This window comes from Dendrobates tinctorius, unplaced genomic scaffold (genome assembly GCF_039654945.1).
Source record: "Dendrobates tinctorius isolate UK_male_01 unplaced genomic scaffold, ASM3965494v1 ptg000065l, whole genome shotgun sequence".
Classification (NCBI taxonomy): domain Eukaryota; kingdom Metazoa; phylum Chordata; class Amphibia; order Anura; family Dendrobatidae; genus Dendrobates; species Dendrobates tinctorius.
This window is the reverse complement of record NW_027361733.1, coordinates 18,989,449-19,008,564: the sequence shown is the minus strand read 5'-3', so window position 1 is coordinate 19,008,564 and position 19,116 is coordinate 18,989,449. Positions and strand designations below refer to the sequence as shown.

General features: G+C 42.3%; 1 long non-coding RNA gene across 2 annotated transcripts in view; it reads right to left on the bottom strand.

Moving 5' to 3' along the window:
* Window positions 1–2,806: 2,806 nt before the first annotated feature.
* Window positions 2,807–19,116, bottom strand: part of LOC141094738 (uncharacterized) — a 412,361-nt gene continuing 396,051 nt past the window's right edge. For both annotated transcript variants that reach the window (XR_012233165.1, XR_012233164.1), the window contains exon 4: window positions 2,807–3,810. This is a non-coding gene — a long non-coding RNA (uncharacterized lncRNA). The remainder of the gene's footprint in view (window positions 3,811–19,116) is intronic.

The window sequence follows — 19,116 nt, the reverse complement described above, 5'->3', positions numbered from 1 at the left end:
TTCATGTTAGAGGTAAAATTTCGTGACAATAGTAGAAAAAGCCACTGACCAGACAAAGCAGGGATCACCATAATGATATAAATTTTATTAAGGACACATGAACAACATCAGATAAAAACAATTAAAAGTCATACAAGTGACAATGCAAAAAACGCACACAAAGGGCTCATAATAGAGCCAAACAAAGCCCCTCCCTAGTGAGCAAAAATACCTGGCTTCATGGTTACAGAAATGTCGACAATATAAGTAATAACCAATATGTTAGTTATATGGTCCAAATAGATGAACAATAAAGGTAGCTAGATCCAAATGGCTATTAGATAATATAATCGGGAGCACCTAATAGATTATAACTTTGCCCACTGAGCTAAATGCACCATAATAGTCACAGATAATGGATACTAATATTGAGAGAGCATACGTAGGGGTTATGCAGAACCTCAATGAACATAGTTGCATGAATGCATTAAAATGCTCCAAAACACTACCAAAAAATTGGTTAGATTACTCAAAATATAAGACACACATGACAATAATGTCTATACAAATAAATAAACCACTTGCATATAATATGCTCTAGCCAAACAGAGGTCAGTGCAGAGGATAATGTAAACAGATAAGGAGGTAGACAGGTTCAATAGACACCATAGCAAGATAAACCTGGGAAGGGTCATAAATGCTCAAATAGATAATAAAGACTAAATCCTGCCTGCACTGGTCTAATCAATTACGCTCACATGGGGGAGCTTGTGGAGTGCCCGACGCGTGTCGCCACCGCAAGGTGGCTTCGTCAGGGACCCCATGAAGCCAGGTATTTTTGCTCACTAGGGAGGTGCTTTGTTTGGCTCTATTATGAGCCCTTTGTGTGCATTTTTTGCATTGTCACTTGTATGACTTTTAATTGTTTTTATCTGATGTTGTTCATGTGTCCTTAATAAAATTTATATCATTATGGTGATCCCTGCTTTGTCTGGTCAGTAGCTTTTTCTACTATTATCACAGTGTTTGTTTATGCTGATCGCAGGAGTATCCCTACTTTACATCAAGTGGTGCCCTCCTGATTCTCTTTATTGTATACTTTTGTTTAGTGGTAAAATTTCATTCATATAACTTGAGTTTATTTGTGAAAAAAATGGAACTTTGCTGAAAATTTTGAAAATTTTGCAATTTTCCAACTTTGAATTTTTATGCCCTTAAATCACAGAGATATTGCACACAAAAAAATTAATAAGTAATATTTCCCACATGTTTACTTTACATCAGCACAATTTTGGAACCCAAATTTTTTTTAGTTAGGAAGTTATAAGGGTTAAAAGTTGACCAGCGATTTCTCATTGTTACAACACTATTTTTTTTAGGGACCACATCACATTTGAAGTCACTTTGAGGAGTCTAAATGATAGAAAATACCCAAAAGTGACACCATTCTAAAAACTGCACCCCTGACAGTACTCAAAACCACAATCAAGAAGTTTATTAACCCTTCAGGTGCTTCACAGGAATTTTTTGAATGTTTAAAAAAAAGAACATTTAACTTTTTTCCACAAAAAAAATTACTTCAGGTCCAATATTTTTTATTTTCCCATGGGTAACAGGAGAAATTGGATGGCAAAAGTTATTGTGCAATTTGTCCCGAGTGTGCTGATACCCCATGTGGGGGTAAACCACTGTTGGGGTGCATGGCAGAGCTCGAAAGGGAAGGAGCACCGTTTGACTTTTTCAATGCAAAATTGGCTGGAATTGAGATCGGATGCCATGTCACATTTGGAGAGCCCCTGATGTGCCTAAACGGTAGAAACCCCCCACAAGTGACCCCATTTTGGAAACAAGACCCCCAAGCAACTTATATAGATATGTAGTGAGAACTTTGAACCCCCAATTTATATTTTCCCAAGGGAAACAGGACCCCAAAAGTTATTGTGCAATTTGTCCTGAGTACACTGATACCCCATATGTGGGGGTAAACCACTGTTTTGGCGCATGGCAGAGCTTGGAAGGGAATGAGCGCCGTTTGACTTTTTCAACACAGAATTGGCTTGACGTCATATCGCATTTGGAGAGCCCCTGATGTGCCTAAACAGTGGAAACCCCCCACAAATGACCCCATTTTGGAAACTAGACCCCTCAAGGAACTTATCTAGATGTGTGGTGAGAACTTTGAACCCCCATGGGCTTCACATAAGTTTTTAACGTACAGTCGTAAAATTAAAAAAATCATATTTTTTCCGCAAAAATGATCTTTTCACCCCAAATTTTTATTTTCTCAAGGGAAACAGGACCCCAAAAGTTATTGTGCAATTTGTCCTGAGTACGCTAATACTCCATATGTTGGGATAAACCACTGTTTGGGTGCATGGCAGAGCTCGTAAAGGGAAGGAGCGCCATTTGACGCAAAAAAGGCTGGAATTGAGATCGGGCGCCATGTCGCGTTTGGAGAGCCCCTGATGTGCCCAAACTGTGGAAACCCCCCACAAGTGACCCCATTTTGGAAACTAGACCCCCCCAAAGAACTCATCTAGATGTGTGGTGAGCACTTTGAACCCCCAAGTGCTTCACAGAAGTTTATAACGCCTGGGCGTGAAAATAAAGAAATCATATTTTTTCCACAAACATCATCATTTAGTCTCCAATTTTTTTATTTTCCCTTGGACTCCAAAAGTTGTTGTACAATTTGTCCTGAGTACGCTGATACCCCATATGTGGGAGAAAACTACTGTATGGGCACACGTCGGGGCTCGGAAGGGAAGTAGAGATGTTTTGGAATTCCAATGGAAAAATTGATCCAGCTCAACGATGAAGTGAAAAAAACAATTCTTTATTCACTCAAATTGGGAAAATAGAGGATAAAAATATCAGCATAGATAGGACAAGATGTTGCGTTATCAACGCGTTTCAGGTGTCACGGCACCCTTAGTCATGATAACATGCATTTCTTAACAGAGCACTTTTATGCTGTAGTCCAAAAAACACACCAGTAAAAACAATTAGCACATCTAATTAGCACAAACAATAAACAGGTGAAGACAGACATGATTAAAATCATGAAAAAGAATGTGCGTTTAACATGACATAAAGGCAAGAAAAGAGTATATCTTAACAGCGCGTAACATACGCAAGATTTTATATATTCTTCATAACAGCCAAAAAAGGAGCAAAAAAAGAACATTTTCATCTAGTACAGCGTGAATGTCGCATGATAAAACGCATATCAAAGTGCAAAAATGTAGCGATTCACATAGCGGTAAAAAAGCCGCAATGATGTTATAATTTCTTAATAACAGCCATAATACAAGCAGAGAGAAAAAACATTTACTTCTAAAACAGAATGAATGTCACATAACAGATCACATATCAAAGTGCACAAATATAGCGATCATCATGAACTAGCAGTAGAAAAGCCGCAATTAAAAGAAGTGGTGTTACATTTTCTTAATAATAGCCATGATAGAAACAAAAAGAAAAATCATTTGCCTATAAGATAGAGTGAGTATCACATGGCAAAGACAAAATGCACAAATGTAGCGAGCCACACAGACTAGCGGTAAACAAAACCGCAATTACAAAGAATGATGTTATATATTCCTAATAACAACAAAGAGAAAAAACATTTCCATTTAGAACAGAGTGAATATCATAAAACACATAAAAGAGTGCACAGATATAGTGATCTACATAAGCTGGCGATGAAAGAACTATAATACAAGGAATGATCTTCATCTTATTCGTATAGCGGATCGTCTGGCAGGTTATATATGCGTCACTCCATGAGAACTGGCGATGAAAACTATAGTGGCAGAAAGCAGCTTTTGTCTAGAATAGAGTAAACATTGCATGAAAATAGCATTATAGGTTATATATAAGCACAATACACAGAAACTTCTGGTAGGGAGCACAAGCACAAATATACACAGCCTCAGCGTGCTATTGAACTAGGGGTAAAAACACATGAAATTACTGTATTATATATTTTCATATTGAAAAAATTAATTATAAAAGAGGTTAACTATAAAAAAGGTTAATGAAAAAAACCCCTTTGTTGTAGTATAAGCAGTCAAGAGGAATTACCGTATATACTCGTTTATAAGCTGACCAGTGTATAAGCTGACCCCCCTAATTTTGCCACAAAAAAACTGGGAAAACTTATTGACTTATGTATAAGCCTAGGGTGGAAAATGCAGCAGCTACTGGTAAATTTCAAAAATAAAAATAGATACCAATAAAAGTAAAATTAATTGAGACATCGGTAGGTTAAATGTTTTCGAATATCCATATTGATTCAGGAGCCCCATATAATGCTCCATACAGTTCATGATGGGCCCATAAGATGCTCCATACAAAATACACCCCATATAATGCTGCGCAAAGGTTAATAATGCCCCCATAAGATGCTCCATAGAATAATATGCCCCATATAGTGCTCCATAAAATGCTCCATAGATTATGCCCCCATAAGATGCTCCATAGATTACTCCCCCATAAAATGCTTCATAGATTATGCCCCATAAGATGCTCCATAGATTATGCCCCCATAAAATGCTCCATAGATTATGCCCCCATAAGATGCTCCTTAGATTATGCCCCAATAAGATGCTCCATAGATTATGCCCCATATGATGCTCCATAGATTATGCCCTCATATGCTGCTCCATAGAATATGCCCCCATATGCTGCTCCATAGATTATGCCCCCATATGCTGCCCCATAGAATATGTCCCCATATGCTGCTCCATAGAATATGCCCCCATATGCTGCTCCATAGAATATGCCCCCATATGCTGCCCCATATGCTGCTCCATAATTTATCCCCCCCATATGCTGCCCCATAGAATATGCCCCCATATTCTGCTCCATAGCATATGCCCCCATACGCTGCTCCATAGACTATGCCCCCATATGCTGCTCCATAGAATATGCCCCCATATGCTGCTCCATAGAATATGCCCCCATATGCTGCTCCATAGAACATGCTCTCAAATGCTGCCCCCATAAGATGCTCCATATATTATGCCCCCATATGCTGCTGCAAAAAAATGCCATACTCACCTCTCCTGCTCAGGACCCGGCACCTGAGATATTCACCTATCCGGGCTCAATCGCTGCTCACTGCTGTCTGCCACGTCGTATGTCAGTGACGTTCAGGCAGCAGAGGGCACGGCGTGCACTAACCACGTCACCGCGCCCTCTGCTGGCTAAACATCACTGACACAGGATGCAGCAGACAGCGGTGATCAGCATGAACCAGGGACAGTCATATCTGGGGGGGGTGGCGGGGGAGGGGGAAAGGGGGTGTCACAGATCATACTTCCCCCCTGGCGCGGTCTCTGCAGCCCCGCTTCACGCTCTCCCTTCCTGCTTTCAGCGGTCATGTGGTACCGCTCATTACACTCATGAATATATGCATATTCTGTGACACCCCCGCTCCCCCTCCCCCGCCGACCCTCTAGGTATATGACTCGTGTATAAGCTGAGAGGGGGGACTTTCAGCCCCCAAAAAATGGGCTGAAAATCTCGGCTTATACACGAGTATATACGGTATACAATTTAAACAAAATATGTGTATAAATTGTTAATGACATTGCATAAGTAGATGTACTCAACAATAACGAACCAATATTATATGGAAAGGATTCAGAATAGTCTCTAGAAGAGCGCCACCCTTCGGACAGAACCTTTCACCAAGTTTTTTGAATATGTCCCAAACTCAATCTACAAATTGGCTTAATACCAAGGGTTTTTATAAGTGTGGCGCTAAGTCTTGTAAAACCTGTAAATACACCAAAAAGAGTTCCAGTTTTGGAGACTCTAGTGAAAGCAGCAATTTTGCTAATAAAACTTTCATAAATTGCAACACTAAAAGCGTGGTCTACATCATGGAATGCACCTCCTGCCATTTAAAATATGTTGGAAGTACAAAACGCATGCTCAAGACTAGAATCAGAGAACACATTTATGATATAGAGAACATCAACATAAATAGAAACACATCTCAGGTGTCAAAACATTTCATTGAATGTCATAAGGGTGATTTAAGATCACTCGTAGTTTATGCAATTGAAAAAATATATACACCCATCAGAGGGGGTGACACTGAGGTTACATTGAGAAATAGAGACGCCTGGTGGATTTTCAATCTCAAACCAGAATACCTCTTGGCTTGAATAAAAAGAAAGATATCATGTTGTTTTTTTACATTTTGTTTCATCCTTCCCTTTTTTTCTTATTATTTTCTGAATATCAGGTTTTTTCCAACAATACAAACAGGGTAAAAAAAAAAAAAGATAAAAACCTGATTGCTATTATTGCATGTATCTATGTAATTTTTGCTATTAGAAGATTAATGATGATTTTTCTTCCCCAAATCTCGTGGTGAATATTTATATGATCATATGAGATTGGTTCGTTATTGTTGGGTACATCTACTTATGCAATGTCATTAACAATTTATACACATATTTTGGTTAAATTGTATAATTCTTCTTCACTGCTTATACTACAACCAAGGGATTTTTCCATTAACCTTTTTTATAATTAATTTTTTCAACATGAAAATATATAATACAGTAATTACATGTGTTCTTCTTTTCCAATATTTTTATTAGTTTTAACAGGGGTAAAAGGGGGGGAGGGAGGAGGGAGTAAGGGAGAGGGGGGGAGAGGGGGATAAGCAAGGTGAGTAGGGGGAAGGGCAAGGTAACAAACATAACAATACAAGAAGAATGGCTAGCAACATAGTAGCCAAAATATAGGAAGGGATGCAACCCTTAAGTACAATGATATTGCAAATAAGCGATACATATTGCACAATTTAAAGTACCATGAAAGCAGTAGCATAACATGTCTAAAAATCAAGAAATAAGAGACTCCATCAAGAGAATTAAGCAAGAAAGCTGATGAGACAGATCGACAATTAGCTCAAAAATCTGTTGACTTATCCTGTCAAGGGAGGCGGAAAGGACTGATCCCACTTATACCACTTCTTATAAAACTTACCAAATTGGTTATTAGATAATGCGAATTTAAGTTCGATTGCTCTGTGCTGGGAGATTAATTTGATAATTTCGCTAGAATTAGGTAATGTTTGACTCTTCCAGTGGAAGGCAATCAAATTTTTTGCGACTAAGCAAATATGCAGGATGATTGACTTTAAAGAGTTGTTCAAAAGCTCACTATCTAAGGAGAGCAAAGCTAGATGCAGGGTGAGAGAGAAATTGGTTCCTGACAATTTGTTAATTATAGAAGTGATCTGAGACCAAAAGACAACAATGGAGGGGCAATTCCAGAATACATGAAATATATCACCTTTTTGTCCACAGTTCCTCCAGTACATTGGAGCGTTAAGGGTACTCATGTGTGCCAATCTGGCTGGAGTATAGTACCATCTGGAGCATACCTTAAAATGTGACTCCTGTAGAGACATGGATAGTGTAGAGCTGTAGGACAGAGAAAAAGCTTCTTCCCAGTTGTCTGAAGAGAAAGTATGATTGAGGGTCTTTTCCCAGTTGAGCATTGATGAGTAGTGTTGAGCATTCCGATACCGCAAGTATCGGGTATCGGCCGATACTTGCTGTATCGGAATTCCGATACCGACTTCCGATATTTTTTCAATATCGGAATTCGGCATCGGAATCGGAAGTTCAAAGTTGATTGACAGCCTGACGTCATCATGATGCGCGGTGTGTGCGCATCATGATGCGCCGTCATTTCGGGCCTTCCGGGGGTCTCTGCCGGCCTGCCGGGGGGCTGTGTGGACTGCCCGGGGTCTGTACCGGCCTGCCGGGGGGCTGTGCCGGCCTGCCGGTGGTCTGTGCACCCTGTGGGGGTCTGTACCGGCCTGCCGGGGGGCTGTGCCGGCCTGCCGGTGGTCTGTGCACCCTGTGGGGGTCTGTACCGGCCTGCCGGGGGGCTGTGCCGGCCTGCCGGGGGGCTGTGCACCCTGTGGGGGTCTGTACCGGCCAGCCGGGGGGCTGTGCCGGCCTGCCGGGGGGCTGTGCTGATGTCCGGGGGTCTGTGCAAGCATCGTCCGATGGGACTACAAGTCCCATCGGGCGATGCTTGCTACCATGACAGTGATTGACACATTAGCCAATGATGGGACAGTAGTAGTCCCATCATCCGGCTAATGTGTTAAATGTTAAAAAAAAAAAAAAAATACTACATACATACTACATGCATGCTACATACATACTACATGCTACATACATACTACATATATACTACATACATACTACATACATGCTACATACATGCTACATACATACTACATGCATGCTACATACATGCTACATACATACTACATGCTACATACATACCACATACATACTACATACATGCTACATACATACTACATGCTACATACATACCACATACATACTACATACATGCTACATACTACATACATGCTACATACTACATACATACTACATACATACTACATGCATACTACATGCATGCTACATACATACTACATGCTACATACATACTACATATATACTACATACATACTACATACATGCTACATACATGCTACATACATACTACATGCATGCTACATACATGCTACATACATACTACATGCTACATACATACCACATACATACTACATACATGCTACATACATACTACATGCTACATACATACCACATACATACTACATACATGCTACATACTACATACATGCTACATACTACATACATACTACATACATACTACATGCATACTACATGCATGCTACATACATACTACATGCTACATACATACCACATACATACTACATACATACTACATACATACTACATGCTACATACATACTACATATATACTACATGCATGCTACATACATACTACATGCTACATACATACCACATACATACTACATACATACTACATACATACTACATATATACTACATGCATGCTACATACATACTACATATATACTACATGCATGCTACATACATACTACATATATACTACATGCATGCTACATACATACTGCATGCTACATACATACTGCATGCTACATACATACTACATACATACTACATGCTACATACATACCACATATATACTACATACATACAATACATTCATACAATACATACATAGACATACAGTACATATAACATAGAGTAACATACTTACCAATACTTGTCACATTGTTCCCCGAAGCCATTGTGTTTTCCGGAATAAATATTAACATAACAAACCACAAAAATACTCACCCACGATCCGAAGCAGTCCACGAGTGTGTCCCACGACGATCTTGGGTAGAGAACTGCAGCATCAGATGATGCTGCCGTTCTCTACGGGCTGCAGGAATCCAATGACGGAAGGTAGGTATCCTTCCGCACTGTATTCCTCCGCCACTTAAAAAAAAAAAAGTCCCTAGTCTCACTTTATGCCATTGCTGCGTGGGAAATTCCCACACAGCAATGGCATAAAGTGAGACTAGGGACTTTTTTTTTTTTTTTAAGTGGCGGAGGAATACAGTGCGGAAGGATACCTACCTTCCGTCATTGGATTCCTGCAGCCCGTAGAGAACGGCAGCATCAGCTGATGCTGCAGTTCTCTACCCAAGATCGTCGTGGGACACACTCGTGGACTGCTTCGGATCGTGGGTGAGTATTTTTGTGGTTTGTTATGTTAATATTTATTCCGGAAAAGACAATGGCTTCGGGGAACAATGTGACAAGTATTGGTAAGTATGTTACTCTATGTTATATGTACTGTATGTCTATGTATGTAGTATGTATGTAGTATATATGTGGTATGTATGTAGCATGTAGTATGTATGTAGTATGTATGTAGCATGCAGTATGTATGTAGCATGCATGTAGTATGTATGTAGTATGTATGTAGCATGTAGTATGTATGTAGTATGTATGTAGTATGTATGTAGCATGCATGTAGTATATATGTAGTATGTATGTAGCATGTAGTATGTATGTAGCATGCATGTAGTATATATGTAGTATGTATCATGTAGTATGTATCTAGCATGCATGTAGTATATATGTAGTATGTATCATGTAGTATGTATGTAGCATGCATGTAGTATATATGTAGTATGTAGCATGTAGTATGTATGTAGCATGCATGTAGTATGTATGTGTTATGTATGTAGCATGTAGTATGTATGTAGTATGTATGTAGTATGTATGTAGTATGTATGTAGCATATATGTGGTATGTATGTAGCATGTAGTATGTATGTAGCATGCAGTATGTATGTAGCATGCATGTAGTATATATGTAGTATGTATGTTGCATGTAGTATTTATGTAGTATGAATGTAGCATGTATGTAGTATATAGTATGAATGTAGCATGTATGTAGTATGCATGTTGTATGTATGTAGCATGTAATTTTTTTTTTTTTTTTACATTTAACACATTAGCCGGATGATGGGACTACTACTGTCCCATCATTGGCTAATGTGTCAATCACTGTCATGGTAGCAGGCATCGCCCGATGGGACTTGTAGTCCCATCGGACGATGCCTGCACAGACCCCCGAAGCCTGCACAGCCCCCCGGCAGGCCGGCACAGCCCCCCGGCAGGCCGGCACAGCCCCCCGGAGCCTGCACAGCCCCCCGGCAGGCCGGCACAGCCCCCCGGCAGGCCGGCACAGCCCCCCGGAGCCTGCACAGCCCCCCGGCAGGCCGGCACAGCCCCCCGGCAGGCCGGCACAGCCCACCGGAGCCTGCACAGACCACCGGCAGGCCGGCACAGACCACCGGAGCCTGCACAGACCCCCTGGCAGGCCGGCACAGCCCCCCGAAAGGCCCGTACAGACCCCAGAGAGGCCCGTACAGACCCCAGAGAGGCTGTACAAGGGCAGGAAAGGGTTTTTCTTATTCCGATACCGGAAGTCCCATAGACTTGAATGGGACTTCCGGTATCGGAATCGGCGATACCGATACTTTTTTTAAAGATCGGCCGATACCATCCGATACGATACTTTGAAGTATCGGACGGTATCGCTCAACTCTATTGATGAGTCTTTGTTGAAACTATCATAGAGGAATTTGTGACTCCAAAAAATGCGATGATTGGGGTTATTTAAAATTTTTAGGGAAGCTTCGGAAAAGTTGGGTTTACGACTAAGGAACTGTCTGATACTCTCTTTCAAAGACAGAAAATCCAGCAAGAGAGATGAGGGTACGTTGCATTTGTTTTTTAGGATGCTGAAATTCAAAAGATCTGACCCATCTGAGATGTCACCCAATTTGCAAATGTTCAAATCTGCCCACTGGGGGGGGGGAGTGATTGACCCATGAACGAAAATACAAAAGCCAAAGGTAATTTGTGTAGCGTGGTTAGGCTTTGTATTCGGCCATCAACTCTCGAGATTTTATACCAAGCAAAGGCAATTGCCTGGAATATTGGGTGCGCTAACTGACCGGGGAGAGCGCCTGATATAGCATTGAACACTAGTGTTCTGGGGTGTTTACCATTATTAATTGATATTTCAAGGTCCATCCATGCGGGGGCATCTAAATCTGAAAGTCACAGTGCGCTCTGCTTGAGAAGCAGCATGTGATAGTGAGCGGCAACGTTTGGGAAGCTCAATCCCCCATGTATTCTTTTTTTAAACAGGGATCTAGTGTCAGTTCTAGGTTTATTATTACCCCAAATAATAGCATTTAACTGAGATTGAATATTGGACAAGAGAATAGTGGAAATAGGGAGAGGGATACACCGCAATATATAGAGGATCTTAGGTAAGGTAAACGTTTTCACCGCCAGATTTCTCCCCCACCATGTTAGGTCCCTATCCCGAAAAATAATGCTGTCCTTATGAATTAGATCCGTTAATTTCTTCAGATTGGACTTAACCGTCTTTGAGAGATCTTTATTGATGATAACACCTAGGTAAGATATTTCTTCCTCGCACCAATTGAGGGTAGTGAATGCCTTAATGTGGCCAATTTCCTCTAGTTTGACATGGATAGGAAGGATATTTGACTTTGAATTATTTATTTTAAAATTTGAGAGCGACCTAAACCTATTTAATTCTGTAAAGGTTTCTAAAGTCGATGTTACGGGATTCATTAGAGTCAAAATAATATCATCTGCGAATAAGCTGAGCTTATGCTGATGATTTTTTGTAGATAATCCGGTTATTTTCGAGTTGCATCTTATGTGTTCTACAAGTGGTTCCAACGCCAAATTAAAGAGCAAGGGAGAGAGGGGGAAGTCTTGCCTAGTGCCATTTCTAATGGGAAAGGCTTTGGAAACATGGCTATTGCACACGATCTTTGCCTTGGGACCCACGTATAAAGCCATAAAGGGGGTAATCAATGTTTCATTGAATCTGAATTTACTCAATGTATGTCTGAGAAAGCACCAATCGATACGATCAAATGTTTTCTCAGCATCTAACGAGATAAGGGCTGTTGGTGTTCTAGCTGAGTTAGCTAATTTGATTGAGTCGAGTACTCTTCTGGTGGCGTCGGCCGGTTGCCTCCCCTTTGTGAACCCCATTTGGTCGTTACCTATCAGACTGGGTATTTTATAACTCAACCTCTTGGCGAGAATCTTGGAGAATATTTTTATATCGGTGTTAATGAGAGAAATAGGTCTATAGCTACCTAGTGACTCAGGATTCCCAGTTTGCTTCGGGATCAGGGAGATTGATGCTTCCAGCATCTCGGGGGGAAATGAACCCTTTGTGGAAGTGTAGTTAAACATCCCAACCGGGTGGGGGGACAAGGTTTTACTGAAAACTTTGTAGTAGTTATTAGTAAAACCGTCTGGTCCGGGCGATTTATGCAAGTCAAGGTTTTTAATGGTATCCTCTACTTCCTGAGTGGTGAAAGGCAATGATAACGACATCAAATCGTCGCTAGTGAGGGATGGTAAGTTAATGTCTGAAAGATATTTTTTAACATCAAGTTGGTTAGGCGGAGGGGATGAAAGGTCTGAGTTGAGATTGTAGAGTTTATGGTAATATTTTGCGAACTCATTTGTGATGTCTTGAGGGTGGGATAGTTTAGTATTATCTTCAATAGAGTTTATTCTGTGTATTTGATTATGGATTCTTTTCTTTTTAATCCTGTTGGCCATGTAGCGCGTAGGTTTGTTCAAAGATGTGTAGAATTTATACTTAGAAGAATTGATGGCTGCTTCATATGGGGAATAAAGCAGTGACCTAAGTTCTTGTCTTAGACGGGTTAGATCAGATTGTTTTTGAGGGGAAGGAGAAGATAGGCCTAGTAGACTCTTTTCCATCTCACGTATTGCCGACTGAACCTTGTTTTTTTTTCCCTACTTTCTCTTTTTATTTTAGATGCTATACTCATAATAATGCCCCTGATGACCGCCTTATGAGCCCACCAGTTGAGGGAAGGATTAGTGTAATCTTAGTTGTTTTCAAGAAAAAAGTTATCCAATGCTTTCTGGATTGTCGCCCTATGAATCAAATTGTTTAAAGTGCTGGCATTACACTTCCAAAATCTGGCATTTTTTAGGGTAGGGCCTATTAGAATTTCTCCAATGACCGGGGAGTGATCTGAAATTGTCCTGTTTCCAATATACACCTTACTGATTTTTGTGAGGGAAAAAATATCTGTCACAATCAGGTCTATTCTAGAAGCCGATTGGTGAGCTGTAGAGAAACTCCTTGGAAGTGGAATTCAGACATCTAAATGTGTCATACAGCTCATTTCTGTCCAACCACCAATTTAAGTTGTCCGATGCCGGTCTAGAGGCAGAGGAAGAATCAAAGACATTGTCAGGAGTGAGATTAAAATCTCCTAATATTAGAAGATTGCCCTTTCTCACCTCTATTACCTTCTTCATAAGCTTTGAAAGAAACCTGGTTTGATTTTTGTTGGGTGCGTAAACGTTTACCAAAGTGTATGTTTGACCGTAAATTTCACATACCAAAATATGAAATCTGCCCCCTTCGTCCCCATATTCCTCAAGGGCCTTAAAGGGGACAGAGTTCTTGATCACGGTAATCACTCCAGCCTTTTTACTGGAATTGCAGGCCTCAAAGATGTTGGGGAAACTGCGATTATTAAAATAAGGGTGGTTTCCATCTAAAAACTTCATTTCTTGTATACATGCGATATCGACCTGTGAGCTAACCAGTTCCCTCCATAAAGTGTGTCTCTTCTGTGGGCTATTCAAACCTCTAATATTATAGGACAGAATTTTGAAGCTCATATCAGCAATATTAGTAAGTACGATAATAAAAATATATGGAGAGTGCTGGTCGGTAAACTGATTGGGGACCTAAAGGACAAAAAGAAGTCCTAGAGGACAAGATAGCATCAATAACAATTAACCTTTTGGTTAGTATACTGAAGATATAACAATTTACAATATGACTAATCAGAAATATGTACTAACAGTCAATGAAAATGTCTATAGGATTAATAAGGAAAACACTGCTCAGGTAGGACTCTCAAGCAGGACTACCTCAATAAAGCGGGGGTAATGGAAGAGGGTGGGAATAGAGGGAAAACCTCAAAGCAATGAATGTAGTAGAGGCCCCTGCCACATAGAGAGTGATCCCAGAACGAGGAAGTCTCAACCATTGCCAGATTGAGCAGTATCCAGAGAACTAAGGAAGTTAAATCCTTCATCTGGAGTAAAGATAGGAATTGTTCTTCCCCTGTAAAGGATCAAGAGTTTCAACAGAAAGCCCCACTTGTAAGTAATTCCCTTGTCACAAAGGGCTGTAGTAATATTTCTAAAGTTCTTCCGTGCCTCCAGTGTGTCCTTGGAGAGATCGGGAAAAACCTTTAGATCCTTGTGTGGTTCGGGGAATGTTTTTTGGTCTTTCAAATAGTTGAGGATCCTTTCTTTCGTTTGAAAGAAGTGAACTCTGAGATTAGTGCCTCTCGGGAGATCGGTAGAGAGCTTAGGAGGTCTCGGCAACCTGTGGGCTCTATCAATTATTAAGTCCGCCTCTTGGATGACACTTTCCGGAATACCTCTAATCTTCAAGTTATTCCGACGGCCTCTGTCCTCAAGGTCCGTCAGTTTGGCTCGCAGCTTGCGAACTTCTGATGTAAGATAATCCAGTTCATCATAGGTAATTGAGGATCTATGTTCCAGCCTATTTATCCGATCTTCAGGTTTAGTTAACTGCTTATTTATCTTATCAATTTTTTCACAATACTTTTGAAAATTAGAATCCAAGTCGGCTTTGATCTTTCTGCTGTGTAGGTCAAGCTTACTGTCCATTATGACGCTCAATTTGCTTACTATGGAATCCATAAAGGCCTCTTGGTTAAGTTGGCCCGGTGTCATAGAGTGTGAAGATATATGTGAGGTTACCGGGTTTGCACCCATATGGGACCCAGAGTCGTCATGTTTAATTTTGCTTTTTGCAGGAGACTGATAGGGTGAAGTATCGCTAGATTCAGCGTCATCTTCAGCTTCTGAGGCCTCCCTGGAGAAAGAGAATTTCTCATTCCAATCCCCGGGGTTCGTCCTTTTTAAATTAAATGAGGAGTCCATTTTTAGTGGAGATGATTTACTCTATAGGGGTCTAGAGTTCACCTTGCGGTCCGGAGGATGATAGCTGTCCCTGCGTGGCGACCGAGACCTACGTCTAGGTGAACTCAGGGTATTGGCCCGGTCTCTGGTTTGGTTTCGTTGTCCGAAGGATTTATCTTGTTTTTGACCAACTTGTGGTTTGGACGGTGTTGTAGGGTTAGTTTTCCCCTTAAATTTTTGGTTACTCATGATTCCGGTTCAGACGTGTCTTTCTATAAAGGGAAGCTTGAATGTTGTTAGAGCTGTTAAGAAGAGTCTATATGGTGTAATAGTCGATACAGTGTCTGAAATAGAAAAGGGGGGGGCTGGGGGGGGCTCCCCCTATGCAAATAGTCCCCAAGTGACTTGAAATTATCTGTATTGTGGAACTACTCTAATGGCTTCTTGCGATGTGATGTGAGGTCGCACAGGGGGAGAAGGGAGGAGTAGAAGGGAGGAGGCGAGTAAGATCCTCCGTTAATCTCCTCAGGCAATCTGTGCTTGTCTGAATGCTATGGCAGAGAGGTAGAGATATGGCCCGCCTCCCCGTTTCTTGTAGGAGACAAAGCTACTGGGACAAAGTACCGAAACTGCAGCACGTCGCAGCTAATGTAATTAGGCTCAGGTGTCTGCTTTATTATGTCGCCTCAGGAGGGGACACGAGTTATAAGTAAGTCTCGATTTTTTTTTGCAGCCCCTATCAGTGGTTGCTGTCAGCGGTTATTTCAGTTTGCTGTTTCACCTTCCGGCCGCTCTGCTGCTAAGGAACTAAGTGGAATTATGGAACGGAGCCGCAGCTGTTTGCAGCTAGATTGCCTGAGTGCCACCTCTCACTTTCTGTGTTGCTGTTACTATGGCATGTGGGAGCCGGCTGAGGCAGAACTTTGGGGCTGCTGATGTCCAGAAGACAGAGACGACGCAGGAGCTGCGCCTCTGTTTAGGTAGGCCCGGGGGTGCCGGCCGCTTTGCGTGTCTCCAAGGATTCAGCGTCGGTAGTATGGGGGAGAGCGGTGCATCTATAGGAGCGCGCCTCTTACCCTCCATGAACCGGTCTCCTCAGCTGTGTGCCTGGGTGTACGGCGGCGGTGTGCCACTCCAGCGTCGCTGCGTCCCTCTTGAGATCCGCCAATGACACCGCTGCGGCTCTGGATCGCCGCCAGTGGGTCGCCCTCCCAGGGCTGCGGGGTACTCGGTACCGGGCCGGTATCAGTGGGATGTGTCACAGCAACGGTGACCCGAACCGTGGCCCTGGGCACCTAAGAAATAGGGGAAGATGTGAATGGTGGAATGTAGTTAGATGAATAGTTTGTGACGCCACCTGTGGTGCTCGGCAAGGGAGCTGTTAAGCCGACGCTGCAGACAGATCCTCCGGGACAGATGGTGTGGTGCAGCAATGATGTTATAGCCCTCCACAGGCAGGGCTGTTGTCCCAGGGCAGTGTAGATGTGGAGACACTTAGATGGTGTAGTGTTTGGCGCAGGGAATGTAGCAGTGCCAGGCGAATGGACGCAGGAAGGAATGGAGGACACCAGGGCATGTAGTTCCAAAGCTTTACTCTGTAACAACCCTGCTGGCATCACTGCATGGCCTCCCGTCCCCCGCACACCAACTTACTTTCTGCTTCAAGCCATGCTGTGAATTCTGTCTGTTGCCAGCTCTGTGCCTCTGCTCTCCATGTTTCCAGACTGTGTGTATAGGGGGGCGGCGCCTGAACTCTCTGGTTCTTATGCAGTCAGGGTGCACATGTGTAATCTGTCCCTGACCAATCACCTGGAGCCCTTGACTATTTAGTTTTGCCACTCCCACTGAAACATGGCCTGTGCAATGTCTAAACTCAGTTAGCTCCTTGCTGCTGAGCTAGCCAGGCCCTGTCCTATGTCTTGTCTTCTCTGAAGGCTCTTAGTCTTGTGATAAAACACTCCGGGATCGCCTTTGCGGGGGTCAAAGGTCACGTGCATTCAGCATGAAACTCAGGCGCAGAGCTGGGATTCGTGTATAACTGACCCTGGGTCAGGTTTATTAACGGTGAAAGCAATGCAAAAGGAAATAAAACATAAAACAAATCCTTGCCTGTCCGGCACTAACTAAACAATGGACAACCTAACTACCAACTGGCGGGCTTCTCCCATTATTCATTAGCAAGCAGGTGCGATACTGACCAGACTAGGCCACATAGGAAAGGAATCTGGGCGAGATGGTGACAGGACAATTGTGTACAAGATAATTGTGTACGGACTATTGTGTACAGACAATTGTGTACAGGCCAATTGTGTACAATGACAATTGTGTACAAGGCAATTGTGTACAAGGCGATTGTGTACAAGGCAATTGTGTACAAGGCGATTGTGTACAAGGCAATTGTGTACAAGGCAATTGTGTATGGGCAATTGTGTACAAGGCAATTGTGTACGGGCAATTGTGTACGGACAATTGTGTACAAGGCAATTGTGTACGGGCAATTGTGTACGGACAATTGTGTACAAGGCAATTGTGTACGGGCAATTGTGTACAAGGCAATTGTGTACGGACAATTGTGTACAAGGCAATTGTGTACAAGGCAATTGTGTACGGGCAATTGTGTACAAGGTCATGGAACCGTGTACAAGAGGCAATTGTGTACGGACAATTGTGTACACAAGGCAATTGTGTACGGGCAATTGTGTACAAGGTCATGGAACCGTGTACAAGAGGCAATTGTGTACGGACAATTGTGTACAAGGCAATTATTTGTGTACAGGCCACTTGTACAGGCCACTTTCACACTGACGCTTACTTTCTGTTTCTGTACTCACCCCTTGCAACTTTCACCATGACTTTTACTTGTTGTGTACAGGCCACTTGTACAGGCCACTTTCACAATGACGCTTACTTTCACTTTCATTACTCACCCCTTGCAACTTTCACCATGACTTTTACTATGAGCAAGTCTGAAAAAGACAAAGATAATTGTACAGGCCACTTTCACACTGACGCTTACTTTCGGTTTCATTACTCACCCCTTGCAACTTTCACCATGACTTTTACTATGAGCAAGTCTGAAAAAGACAAAGATGTCCTTAGGCTTGGGGGACACGATTATATCCTGCACAGGACACGTGATGACAGCATCAAAGAATGGCGGTGCAGGCAAGTCAACAAATTCAAGTGTCCCGCACGCATGCACACATCTGGAGCCGCGATTGTTAAACAGCCGACTGAGCACAGTCACTCTGCAGATCCAGTTCAAGCTGAAGCCAGAGCTACAATGGCTGCTCTGAGGCAAGAAGCAATCAGCTCTCAAGCATCTACTAGAAGCATTGTTGGACAGGTTCTTCGAGACAGGTCTGATGACGTGTTGTCTCGAATGCCCAAGCGAAGTGACGTTGAGCGAAATACACGTCGGGTCAGGCAGCGAGCAAACACCATGCTGGCTCCTCCTCAAAGCATCAATTTTGCTATCCCCCAGGAATACAGCGACATCATTTTATATGACTCTGCAAGAGATGACCCCCAAAGGATTCTTGTCATTGGTAGCAATGAACTGTTGCCTTATTTCGAAAGAGGAGACACATGGTTTGGCGATGGAACGTTCAAGGTGGTGCCAACCATGTTCTTTCAGCTGTATTCTCTCCATGCAAAAGTCGGCAA